This window comes from Lipotes vexillifer, unplaced genomic scaffold (assembly GCF_000442215.2).
Source record: "Lipotes vexillifer unplaced genomic scaffold, Lipotes_vexillifer_v1.1 scaffold272, whole genome shotgun sequence".
NCBI lineage: Eukaryota > Metazoa > Chordata > Mammalia > Artiodactyla > Lipotidae > Lipotes > Lipotes vexillifer.
The window spans coordinates 1,303,528-1,317,638 of NW_006772469.1; the positions used below are offsets into that span (position 1 = coordinate 1,303,528).

Sequence of the window (14,111 nt, forward strand, 5' to 3'; positions counted from 1 at the left end):
TTCTTGGTTCTGTGGGTTAATTTCAATTAAATTTGTAAAATTTTCATCAATTATTCATTGAAAAAATTTCACCCCCTATCTGCTCTTCTTTGGGACTCCAGCACAAGCATATTAGACCTCTCGAAGTTGTCCCACAGCTCACTGAGTCTCCGTTCATTTTAAAAATTCTTTTTTTCTCTCTGTGTTTCATTTTGGAAAGTTTCTATTAATATGCCTTCAAGTTAATATTTTCTTCTACAACATCTAGCCCCACATTAATCCCTTCCAGTGTATTTCTCCTTTTAGACATTGTAGTTTTCATCTCTAGAAGTTGATTTGGGTTTTTTTTTTTTAATATCTTCCCTGTCTCTATTAAGTTTTTGAAAATATGAAATATAGTTGTAACAACTATTATAATGTCCTTGTATCAGTTCTGGGTCAGTTTTAATTGATTGATTTTTTTTTCCTCGTTAAGATTTATATTTTCCTGCTTCTTTGCATGCTTGGTAATTTTTACTTGGATGCCAGACATTTTGTATTCCTGTAAGTATTTTTGTGCTTTATTTTGGACTGCAGTTATTTGGAAACAGTTTATTCTTACCTGGTCTTATTTTAAAGTTTGTTCAGCTCACCTAGAAGTGTGTTAGTCTAGGGTAATTATTCCCCACTTCTGAGGCAACACTCTTGAGTACCCTACCCAGTGACCGATGATGCAGTGTGATGTTTCCCTGTCTGCCTTGAGGGAAGAGGCACTATTCTCAGACTTAGGTGAACTCTAGGTATGGTTCTTTCTAATCCTTTCAGGCGATTCTTTACCCAGACTCAGATGATTTCCTCACATTTATGTGCAAATCAGTACCTTGCTCAATTTTTAGAGAGATTCTCTACAGATCTCTGGAGTTCTCTGTGAAAGTCTCTTTATTGGTTTTCTGTTGTATACATTCTAGCTTCTTTGGTCTTTCCAGGCACTCAGTATTTTCAACCCAGGGAGTCAGCTGACTTCCCCTGCTGGATTCCCTCTCCTTGGGCTGCAACCTGGAAATTCTCTCAAGGCAGTATACTGGCACAAATGTAGGTCTCTTCTTATTTGTTTCTTATCTCTCAAGGATCACTGTTCTTCATTGCCTGCTGTCCAGTGTCATGAAAATCATTTTTTGTTATATTTTGTTTGGTTTTTTGGTGGTTTCAGGCAGAAGGGTAAATCTGGTCTCTCTTACTTCAAATACTCTTATTATTACTGGGGGATAATTATATGCTAAACCATGTGCTAGATACAATAAGTATAACTGTAGGAATTAAGTAGAAATAGAAGTAATTTCCAGAGCGATAGGAGAAAGATACATGAAAGAAGAGAATGAACTCATATTTGAAGGTTAAGTAGGATTTGGATATATACAGTGGAAGTGTCATATCCCTTTAGTCAGAAATAGTCCTCTTATCGCAAAAGAACTATGGAGACGTGAATGAGCAAAACTTTTGCTGTGGACTATTTTAAGGAACCAGTCTAGGGACTTCCCTAGTGGTCCAGTGGTTAAGACTCTGTGCTTCCACTGCAGGGCACTTGGGCCAAACCCCTGGTCGGGGAACTAAGATCCCACATGCCACACACAAAAAAGGAACCAGTGTATATGTTTACTTCAAGGAATTCTTTTTGCTTATCCATGTCTTTTCAATAGAAACTGTTAAGAGATACAGTGAAATGTAAATTTTAGCCATTTGGGAATATGTTATTTGTTAATACCAGGTTTTAATTTTTCAACATCAAGTTATTTTACAATATGAGTTTTTATTCTAAATAATAAACAAATGTTAAATAAATGGATTTTGGAATCAAGCAGATCTGTATTTGAACTGGCTTTGTCATTTATTAGCTGTGTTTCCTTAGACTAGTCACTTATCTTAGTTTCAGTTTCGTCATCTTTAAAATGGGAATAATGAAGGTTGTTATCAGGATTAAGTGAGGTCATTCCTGTAAAGTACTTGGAACAGAGCCTGGAACAGATTGAATCCTCCATAAATGTTGGTTGCCCTTATATGTTATACCATGAAGATGGAATGGCAGTTGCATTAAAATATTTTGTGGTATTTAGTTTTCTGACATAAAACTATCCATTTGTTTTTCTCATAGACTCTTACAGCCAAAAAAAAAAAAACTATATTCAAGTGTAATATTCTTCTATTCATTTCTTAAGCTTCATTTTACTCAGTATTCTTAGTCTTTGCCCAGATGATAACAAACATCTGGATAAAAAATGAAAAAGTATTAGATTTAGATGACTGGGTTCATCTTAATGGTCATGGAATGACCAGATGACCTTACCTGAATTAACTGTATTTATGTCTGTTTCCCACCTCAACTTTTTATCTGTTCTTTTCTTTTTTCGTCTGTGTTATCCCTGTCCTGCTGAAGTTGGCGTCTTCTCCCTGCAGTTTATCTTTTGTGGGTTTCGTTCTGGAAGGGAGCTGTGTCTGATTAGTTTTGAGGCTTTGTAGGAACCAACCTCCCCCAGCCCCTCAGTTCTCCCTATCTCACTACAAATGGAAATGTACTGAGTTCATCTGAGTTTCAGCCACTGCGCTCACATTGGCCCACTGTGTTTTCCAGTGAGCACTTGTTGGCCATTTTTGGGTTTTCCTGTCCTCAGATCCATCAGATACTTCTGCTTCTTTCTCTTGCCTCCTACATGGCAGGGAATACCACACAGGTCTTGTGGCTGCTGGTGGTTTATCCCAATCTGCTCATATATTCAGGTTCCTGGGGAAATCTTATCACTTAATTGTCACTATTTGATGTAAATATTGTTCATAAGTTTTTGGGTTTGGTATCCTAGTTGCTCTGTCTGTTTTTATGGGGGGATCTGGGGAGATTTAAAAACTATATTGTGGCTGCTGTCTTATTCCCAGAATCCTTCCCTGATCAGAATGTTTTTCACATTTATCTCTCCGTTTGAGACGTAGCCAACAGTTTTCTGGAAGCTCTGACCCAAAGGTTAATGAAATGGAAACTAGACTGTGATAAAAGAAACTAGCCTAGCTGGAGGTGGCTGGCTAGTGGTATTATTTTAATGCAACCATTTAATTTTTCTGGATGTGTCTTTCTGTGGCTTAGGAATACATTACTTCCTTATTATTTAATTTGCAAACATGATGACAGTGTATATATCATTTTTATGCATTTTAGATATGCCAAGAGTCAATTTCTGCTCTCCTGCCCTATAAACATGAGAATTACTCAAAAATTTCTGATACAGCACCATTAGCTTAAAATTCAGGTATTGCTTTTATTCCCTATCACCAGAATTGTAAAGGGATTTTTACAGTTTTTACCACTTTGAGCACTTTTTTTTGAGTGTTCTTGTTGAGCTGGGATTGCTTTCTTTTCTCTTGCTGACCTCTTGTTTTTCTTGGTCTTAAAGATCATTCAGCTTGGAAATGCAGGAGGTAAAAAGCTTTTTAGGGTTTTCATTGGCTTCAAACCTAGAGAGTGTCAATTAAACCAATCCAATTACTTTGGGAATTTTTCCTTTTTTTTTTTTTTTTTTTGAGGAAATTAATCACTGTAGAAATAAACATGTCATCCGGTCATTTGAAACCTTATAGATTTTTGTTCAAGTTTAAAATTGATTAGAAGTAGTGCTGGTAGTGGTGTGGGGTGAGTGAGAAAGGAAGGGAGCAGAATTAATTACCTCCCGAAATCTATCACGCTCCAAGGGCATTTTCTGTAGCATCGTTATTATGAGTGTATTGTTAGACCTCACCATGGAAGGCAAGTGTATTAGCAATTTTACCTGATTCACAGGAGAAGAAAATAGGAATCTGAGGAATTCTTAAAAGTCCAGGAAGATATAATTAATTCCCAAATGTCTTCCTTGTGTTCTATGTTCTGCCACAGAAATAGCTGAACTTTTATCAGTAGTAATCATTAATGACCTATACTCTCTCTTACAATAACAATTTTCACTTAATTTTCAGAGGGATTCAGAAAGCTCTCATTTTGGAAGCCATAGAAATTACTACTGACCACACACATTTTTGTGCACCAGTGAACTTCGAGGTACTTGGATGATTTATAGCAAGGAGAGGTTTTCTCTTTATCTGATTTCACTGCTTTGCTCCCAGTACAGCCCATGTGCTCCTCTCTTGAGTCTTGCTGTGTGTGGTACCCAGTTCATGACTGTTTACTTCCCAGTTCACCACCCTTGCCAAGCTATTGTCCACTGCCTGAAAGTCCTCCTAACATCAGCTTTGTTAATAAGAGTTAATCTCGCCATTCTTATCTAGTTCAAAACTCAATTCCTACAGGAAGTCTTCTATTAAATGCTATTTATTCCCTCTGAAGTACCATTGGGGCAACATCCCTTCAGCACATATATTTTTGATTTGAAAAATAATGTTTCTCACTGCATTTAATATAGCCTTTAGTCCAAACTGAGCTCTTAATATATGATTATTAACCAAGTAACTTATTACCTTTCCTTGTAGCAAGCCAGTAAGTAAGCCTCATGCATCAAAAGTCTGTATTTATTGTTTTGAGTGTTTGAGGGTAAAACAAATGTTCAATGAAAACAAAGTTGGATGAGTTTAGATGAATTGGGTTTTATACTAGAATTTGGTTATTCTAGTATATTATAGTTATTTTGCATGCCAACATTTAACTATAACATATAGTAATAACTCTATATATGCTTTTCGATGATAAAAATAGCTGCTATGTATTACTATGTACCAGGCATTCTGTTTAGGAACCTGGATTATCTTGTCTTATCCTTCCCATACTTGGAGGTCTGTTTATTATTATAGTCATTTTACATGCAGGTGGTGATGTTGGTGCTTAAAGAAGCTAGGTAACCTGCCCAAGATCAGCCAGGTACTAAATGGCAGAGATGTGGTTTTATTACAATCTGCATCTAGAACTTATGTTTTTAACCACTCCATTCAAATCTTAATGCCAAGAAAAAGAACACCATGGTGAATCATCTTTTTTCCTGTCCATTTTGTAATACCCAGGCAGATTAAAATAGTCCAGAGCAGTGTTTTATGAAAACTTTTTCCAGACAATGTGAATCAGAGACACTATATTGTAGGACCCATTCACTGACTAAGCATGATGTAATCTAAGTGCAGCCTAAGTTTTTTCTCCCACTATCCTGGTTGTATTCAGAGGTCCACTTTACATTGAATCTTGCTTTAGGAGGTCTTCTTGGGCAGGACCTAAAACAGTGAAAGGCCTGTTCTCTCTCCCGTGTGGCCCACCTGTTCTAAAGGAAACACACATGCATCTCTTGCGCCTATAAATTCTGAGAGTACAGACAGATCGTAGCCCCCAGCCGACTAGATTCTGTAGCTTCAGGGCACTGACTTTTTCAGAGGTAAGTGGAGCCATCTGTCTTTCAATGACCAGGAATACATTGCAAGTTCTGGGAGATATCTCATGAGGGCCCCCTCTCTCTTTTCATACTCTGACTCTATTTTACTTCCTTTTACAGATGAGGCATTCAATGTCATGGAACTGGTTTGAAATTTTTCTTTTGTAAATTCTGTGCATAGAAGGGGTGGGTGCATAGGTGTGTTTTTCACTCGCTTGGTATCTATTGTATTGGTGCTTATGCAGAATACCTTCATTTTGTCCCTCCAGACCTGCTCTCCATCCCTATCCATCCTCTTGTGTGGCCCAAGACACCCACCTATTTGGACTTCACCAGTGGACTCCCTTGCCTTCTGGCTTTATGTGGAGTTTGGTCAACAGGGGGCCTGGGGAGAAGCCAGGAAGAAGGAAGGAGAGGGAGGTTGGGTTCGTAATTCCCTGGCTCCCTTCCTACTGGGTTCTCTTGGGCTGCCAGCATCCCTCAACCAAGGCTTTTTTGTCAAGCAGCTCTCTCCTCTCCTCTGATTTTGGTAACAACTCTCTTCCCTTGTGTTTTTGGGTCTAGGGATGTTGGCAGTTACCATGGTGTTACTAGACCAGGGGCACTGCATCATCCTTTGTGGTTTCCCTGTAATCTGCCCACATCTTTTGTGAATACTCCCTTCATTGAATTTTCTTCACGTTACCCAGCTTCAGTGTGCTGTCTGCTTCTTGCTGGGATCCTATTTGATATGACACCTTAGTTGAAACTGACATAGAGATGCTGCCGTTTCTAACATCCTGTTACATGCATTAAAAATATAGATTCCTTAGGCCCCCTTTAGACCTACTGAATCACAATCTGTGGTCGTGGCATTTGGGATTCTGCATTATTTTTAAAGATTTATTTTTATTTATTTATGTATTTTGGCTGCACTGGGTCTTAGTTGCGGCTCGTGGGATCTTCATTGCGGCATGTGGACTCTTAGTTGTGGCATGCATGTGGGATCTAGTTCCCCGACCAGGGATTGAACCCGGGGCCCCTGCACTGGGAGTGCCAAGTCTTACCCACTGGACCACCAGGGAAGTCCCTGGGATTCTGCATTTTTAACAAGCATCTCAGATGATTCTAATACTCTAAAGAGTAAGATTTAATAGAACTCTAACATCAATTCAGGAAGCAGAAATCAAATTTTGAGCGAGGCCCAACCTGCAGGGATTGAACTATTTTGCCAGCCTAGAAGGCTCACTGAGTTCAAATTGGTAAAGTGCTTTGAGAGTCAGTAATTGAACAATACTGTGTTCATACTATCCATGTAGCATTTGTTTTCTTTTCTTTTCTCTAAATTGGGCTGAATTCTTTTAGGTGGATTAATTGATATTTTTGACTGCTGCACATATCTCCTATGCATGGTTATTTCTTATACTTTCCTTGTATAGACATGGCTTACCAGTATCAGTTCGAGTTAATTGTTGGCCTAATACATAGATCTAATACCACTTGCTAATACTTCAGTTTAATAAGCAATGTTTGAAATAACTATTACTGCTGCATGTTTCCAGAACAACATTTCTTAAAAGGGAGACTTTTGGAATTAATTTTAATAAGGATGTGGTAGGCATAATATGGCTCACCAAAAGTGTCTATGTCCTAATCTCTGGAACCCGTGAATGTGTTAGGTTACATGGCAAAAAGGAATTGTGGTTGTAGATGAAATTAAAGTTGCTAATCAGATGACTTTGAGATGTTGAGCTTATCCTGGAATATCTAGGTGGCTTCACTGTAATCACAAGGGTCCTTAACAGTGGAAGCGGGAAGTAAAAGTTGGCACACTGTGATCTGAGAAGGGCTAGATCTGTTGGCTTTGTAGATGGAAAGGGGCCATGAGCCGAAGGATGAACTCCCTCTAGAAGCTGGAAAAGACAAGGAAATGTGTTCTCTCCTAAGGCTTCTGGGAAGGAACACAGCCCTGCTGACACTTTGATTTAGCCCGGTGAGACCGTGTTGGACTTCTAACCTACAGATATGTAAGATAATAAATTTATATTATTTTAAGCCACTAAGTTGCTGGTAATTTGTTACAGCCACAATAGAAAGCTGGTGCACAAGGATAAAAGAAATGAGGGGAGGGAGATTTCAAATAATAAATCAATACTTTAACTGGGGTCATTTACCCTGCAAACCTTGAAGTATGCAAAGGCTGTAATTGTCATGTCTGAATGTTTGAAAATTTAATTCATTCCTTAGGAGCTTTGGTGGGTGCCGTAGGGACTTTTTGATATTGTAATTATGGGGTTGGTACAGGAGCTCATTATACACACAGAGAGAGAACTGGGGATGTGTGGCACGCTCTTGGGCCCATTCTAAGCCACATCTTGACTGCCCAGAATGTAGATGGCCTTCAGTGAGTGGTAGGCTAGCCCTCTGAGAAATGATATCTCCATAAAGGCCCTGTTCCTTTGTGTCTCTGGGAACCTGTCAGCCCCTCGCTGTGCTGTTATGGAGGCTAGGCAAGGAGCAGGAGTTCCTATCTGATTATTCTCTTATCTTTTCCATTTTCTATAGTATTTTCTGTTTTTCTTATTATCTCCCAATTCTCATATTAAAATCTTTGCATTTGCTATCATATTTTTAATTCCCAAGAACTAATTTTTAATTTCTGGGTGATGACAAGGCTTCACTGAGCCCCCTTCTTGACTATGCCTCTCCATGGCTTGCCAACCCAGTTTTAGCAAGAATCCTGCTAAGCTAGCTTAGTGAGACTCCCCCCGGCACCCCCCCCGCCCCCCCGCCGCCCTTGGTATCCAATCAAATTCCTCATCCCCACTTTGATACCTAACAAATTTCTTCTTAGTAATTTCCCATCTGCCGACTCCCTCATCCTGCCTATGGGCTCTAAATCCCCAGCTGTCCCTATTGTATTTGGAGTTGAGTTCAATCTCTCTTCCCTACTGCAAATTGTCTTGATCCCTGTTGCAATAATCCAGAATAAAGTCTTCCTCGCCTGTTTAACTATCCAGTGCAATTTCTCTTTGACAATGTTTCTTTCATATAGACTCTTTCCCTTATTTCTTTCAGTTCAGTATCTTCTCTTATCAATCAGAGAACATTAGTGACGGGCTTTAAAAAATTTTTTTTTTTCCTTTTCTCTGCATTTTAAAAAATACAAACAGGTTTATTTGAAAAAAATTTTTTTTCTGTTTTTCATATTTAAGAAGTGGGCACTAAAGTTCTTATTGGAAGTTCCGTGTGTGATTTGTCAGCTGAAAGGCTTTAGTGTAGGATGATTAGGCTAGGCCATTTCAATTGCCTCTGCCTCTTCCTGCAATCCCCCATCAATGCCTGTGGCTCCATTCTCTGGAGCTGGCAAGTTTTTCCAGAGAGAAATTTCCCAAACTCCTGCCTGTTGGGAAAGAAATAAAAGCCTAGCTATGTGAGTCCTGGATGCAAGCGTGGGTAAGAAACTGGGAATCTTACCTTTCAATATGTGGCTTTTATATGATCGTCCTATCTTTAGTGTGATATCCCTTATTCTCTGTGTCCCTGGTATACTCTAGCCCATAATCCCTTCCATTCTCCATCTCCAGAGAGTGAATCTAGAGTCCTCTGTAGTTTGGGGAGGATATCTAGAGCAGTCTTGTGCAGACTCCCAATCAATCTTCCTGTTTTTAACCCTGCTCAATTTCCTACTCTTTTGGAGGTATATTACTAGTCTTCTGAGTCTTTTAATCATTCTGAGGAAATAATTGGTTGGCTTTTGGTTTCTTTCAGTGCTGCTTTAGGATTAAATTTTCTCAGGTCTGCTAAGTCAGGATCACTTGTCAATCTGCTCTCCCTCCTCCAATATTTTGTTTGTGTCTTCTCCTAACTTTTCTTTGTCTTTCCTAAAAATGGAGTATCAGAAAGTGTTCAATGCATCATGTTTAACTGGAAGTAAATGTACATTTTAGAAAGGTTTCAAGATATTAGCTAATTATCTTTTGGCTTCCTCTCAGTCAATAAGAAATTCAATTTACCTTAACATCCCAGTTCCTCCCAACAAACACAGAATTAATAAATGGCGATGGAATGATTGATTTATTATATAAATAGACACACTGTATTTCCTTGACACTTTGTAAAGGATGTAAAGAAGTACCATATTAAATAAATCCAATCGAAGGCAAATAATTCACAGTAGAGTATAAATTATATAAATTTACACTGCCTCACCCAGCATATTGCATTAGAGCCAAGGATTATCTCAGTAATCACCTAACAATAGGGGTCCATATTGATTTTAACTGCTAATTCTGTCAGGGGTATGCCCCCGAGTTAGAATTTTAAATCTCATTCTGTTTAATCTGAAAGCACTTCCTGAACTCTGAGTGGTAATTTAAACAGAAAAGATTACAAACACTAGCAAAACAACAGATCTGAGCAGCTTATCCCACAAGAACTGATTAAGAACTTTTTCATCATCCTTTATGATGGCATAGTCTGGCCTTGTGTTTTGGACCAAGGAGTCACAAACTGGGATGCATAAGGCCAGCCCAAGTGGCATAAAGCGCCCAACAAACTTAAAATTAATAAATGATGATGGAACTCTTCAGCCATTAAGATTGGATATTTCCCTTGTTTGTCAAGGGCATTTGAGTATAATTTAAGGAGTAAAGTAAAGAAGAATCAAGAGTAAACATGGAGGAATGTAGTGAGTTACTATTTGGTAAAATCCAGGACTCCTTTTTCTCTGGAATAATGTCTCAAATCCCTGCCTTCGTTTTAAAGGATATAGAAGAAAACACTGATGGCAGCATTTTCTCACAGCCAAGAATGATTCTTGGATCAATCTTACCATGTTCTTCATTTACATAAATTAAATTTGATAGTGGCTGAGATTTTTAAGAAATATTTTAGGTCATTATTGATCAGCTCAGCCACCCAAAGGACCCTGTTTAAAATAGGGTCCTGAAACATCATATGAATGTTTCATTTCCTTGGATGTTTAGATCCAAAACAGGGCTTAAAATATCTTGTTGGTAGATATGAATTTTTGGCTGTTAAGGTGATATAGAAGATTAGTTGAATTAACTCCTGCTTCACTCCATTCTGAACATGTTATAATGTTCCAGAACACTTCCAAATTTAAAAAAATGCTTCTTACTGAAAACAGAGTTCAATAAGTTGATTCCAGGCGGTGAGGAGAGTCTTTTACCTGTAAAATAAAACTGACATTCAGATACTCTTTCAACAAGCCAAACAGTTTTCCGTACAAGGAAATGGATACAAGGTATGTTCATGCTCTGTCTTTAGTTTCAGTACAATGAAACAGACTTAAAAATTTTTTTGAACTACATTTGTCAAATATCCAGTTAAACTATTGCACTGTCAATATTTCAGTCTGCAAGTATGTATCAATTAAATGTCTTAACATGCCCTGGGTTACAGAAAAACATGTTTTCTTGTTTAATTTTATGAAAACATCTACCACAGTGCCTGTCATATGATAGATGCCTATTAAGCATTTTCTGGACTTCCATACCTGTTAAATTTGTTGACTACCCACTGAAAAATAAAAGGTCTTCAGAAATAAATTATTAAGCAAGACTTAGGCCTTTTAGGCAAGTGAAGATGAAGAAATGCTCAAATCATAATCTTAAAGTAAATATGTTATCTGTCACTTACCCTTAGGCACAATTGATATTTAGTTAGTATTGGATGTAAAATATCAATTATACCAGTTGATTTATAGCCACAGTTCTGAGTACCTACCCCTCTCTCTGCCCTCTTCATCCTGGATCTTCCTACAATCCAGCAATTAAAAAATTGCAGCCTGGCACAGTAAGGGGTTTTCATGGAGTCCATTCTGCCTGACAGATGTCTGGGATATACTGAGTATATCTTGACTATCACCCTCTTCATTTACCAGGTGATATTTGCTTAGGGAATGCAAATAAATTTCTGTAGTAGCTGGATACAGATTTTATTAGCATGCAAATTAGCTTTTTGGGGGACTGGGGGGAATAGAATTAGCATTTCCCAAGCTCTTTTTCACTGAAATATTGTTAGTCTACTTGAAAAATGCTGGATTGAGCAGTTACACCTATTCTTCGGTATAGGACTTTTCAGCCTTTAATATTTGACTTTACATTTTAACTCTCTAGGATTTAAGGATTACTTGACTATGAAACCCTTTTTTTCCCCCTTGGGACGCCAATTAATGTCAATTGATATAATGTGTATTAAAACTCTGAATATCTAGGATAGCCCTTGCTGCTTCTCATATGTGTGTGTGTGTGTGTGTGTGTGTGTGTGTGTGTGTGTGTGTGTGTGTGTGTATATATATTAGCATTATTCACTGTGTTTTTTTAAATTTATTTTAAAAATTTATTAATTTTTGATTGCATTTGGTCTTCGTTGCTGTGCACAGGCTTTCTTTAGTTGCAGTGAGCGTGGGCTACTCTTTGTTGCAGTGCGCGGGCTTCTCATTGCGGTGGTTTCTCTTGTTGCAAAGCACGGGCTCTAGGTACACGGGCTTCAGTAGTTGTGGCTCGCAGGCTCTAGAGCGCAGGCTCAGTAGTTGTGGTGCATGGGCTTAGTTGCGCCGCAGCATGAGGGATCTTCCTGGACCAGGGCTCGAACCCATGTCCCCTGCGCTGGCAGGCGGATTCTTAACCACTGTGCCACCAGGGAAGCCCGACTCTTTTTGAATTATCAATTTTATGGCAAGGCAGAAGAAAAGTTAATGTTGATTAAGGCAAAGAAAAGTTAGAGTTGACTGTTGTAGTCAGGGTAGGCTAGGTCAAGCTGTGGGAACACCCAATCCCCAAATCCTAGTTGGTTTAACACACAACAGTGGCTCATGCAAAGGCTGCTGTGGTTCGAGACACTGTCCTTCAAGTAGTGACCCAGTGATGTGGCCGCTTTTTTCTTACGTTGGGGAGCTGATGGAATGTTTGGTGAGACTTCCTGTCTCTGCTGAAGCTGTAGAGCAAAAATCAGTATTATGTAGTTTAGTATGTTGATTGTCCTTCATTTTAATTTTGGTAAATACATAAATAACAAGCTATGTGTTTTTGCCTTCCTCCAAAATCACTTTTCCCATTCTTCAAATTAGCCGTGGGAAAGTATGAACTGGCTTTGCTTAGCTCATTCTTAGAGTGTCTATTCTTTTTACCATTACATGTTCAGGTTTTGAAGTATTCAATTGATGCTGTAGACACACAGAGTTGAGAGTCTGGTTATTAGATTTCTTGCTTTTTGGCATCTTGCTTACATATCAGTATTGTTCCTTTCAGTGTTACTTATTCTTTGTGACTGGGTAATTTATGTGTAGATACTTAAACAAGAACTCTAAATTGTTTTCCTAAACATCACAAGTGCTTTCTCTTACCATGATTATTTTCTTTTTTGCATGAATCCCAATACCTTTATTCTGAATCACAAATTCCTGGGTGACTAAAATTCCTAGAGTTAAAATTAAATTGGGAATGGGCTGACTACCAGAAAATAGGCTGACTACCAGAAAATAAACACCTGCTTTATTAATACAATAGCAACAGAAAGGGTTTCCAATTTTTAGAAGAAAGATAACATGAACCAGCGCCACCTGGTGGGTGTTACAAGATGAAATGCCCACATTTATTGTCCTGAGAGTCCACTACCACCCTGCAGATGTTTCATCAAGGACAACTGCCATCAGAGCTGTTGCAAGAACGTGCTTCTCACTGCAGCTAGCTTCACAGTCAGCTCCTCAAACAGAAGACTGAAATGATATATCATTCCTGTTTTAGAAGCTTTTGGTGTACAGAACTTCTCGATGTGGTTAACACAGTCTTGCTTCTTGAATTTAAGGAACGCCGTGAACCAACCTATCAATTTTTCTGTGATACAGTCTTCCAGAGTGATCTGCGAAGAATCTTTTTTTTCCATTCCTACCATGTCTGGGTGAGAAGAGAGGAAAGGGTGGAAAGGTGCCAGTGTACTAATAGGCAATTCAGGTGATGCTCTGTGCTCCACTTCCTTTCTGTAGGCATTTCTTTTGGCAGCTGCAGCAACTTGATTGGGGGAGAAAGAGGCAGCCCACCAATCACCTCTTCTTTAAGCCCTATTTTTTGCATTCATAGAAGAGATCTGTCTTAGAGCTCCCCAAACTGACAGTCTTTGGACAACCATCTCTGTCTTTCTCCTGGATGGTGCACTCCTTACAGAAATAGGCATCTGAAACTCTGGGGCCTCCACGGATCACACAGCGTCCCTGGTAAGAGCCATAGTTACATTCATCACACATGTGCACCAGGGTGCAGCGACACACGTAGGAGTCACAGATCACACACTTGCCATCCCATCTTTCACACAGTCTTCCAATGGCAACACCAGCCTGCTTGCGGCAAGAGATCAAGTCCAGGTGATGTTTAGCCATAGCTCCCTCTATGCCACCCCATGATTATTTTCTAAAAGACACTCGCCAAGTGAGAAATCTTCTCTGATTTTGTCACAGCTGACAGTCTCTGTTGAAGAAAGATTCTCGTCTTTGTTATCAAGGGAATAGTGCAAAGGATATGAACACTGATAGAACTTCATAAGAGCAGCTGAACTTGGTATCTTGTGATGCCTAGTCTAAATCCACAGTTACTAATTTTTCAGTTTTGTGAGTAGCACATGCACTCACAGTTCTTCACATGTTAATAAAGCCTCCAGTATTACCTCCTGCCTCTCCCTGCGTGTGAACACTTTATTGGAAGGAAAGGAGCTAACCTTAAGCTGGTGTAGACCAAGTTCTTGGCTGGGGCCCCTATAACAAGACAG

The 14,111-nt window shown here is 38.9% G+C and overlaps 1 pseudogene; it reads right to left on the reverse strand.

Moving 5' to 3' along the window:
* Nucleotides 1-13,392: 13,392 nt before the first annotated feature.
* On the reverse strand, nucleotides 13,393-13,725 carry LOC103090348 (PHD finger-like domain-containing protein 5A pseudogene; annotated as a pseudogene).
* Nucleotides 13,726-14,111: the final 386 nt, after the last annotated feature.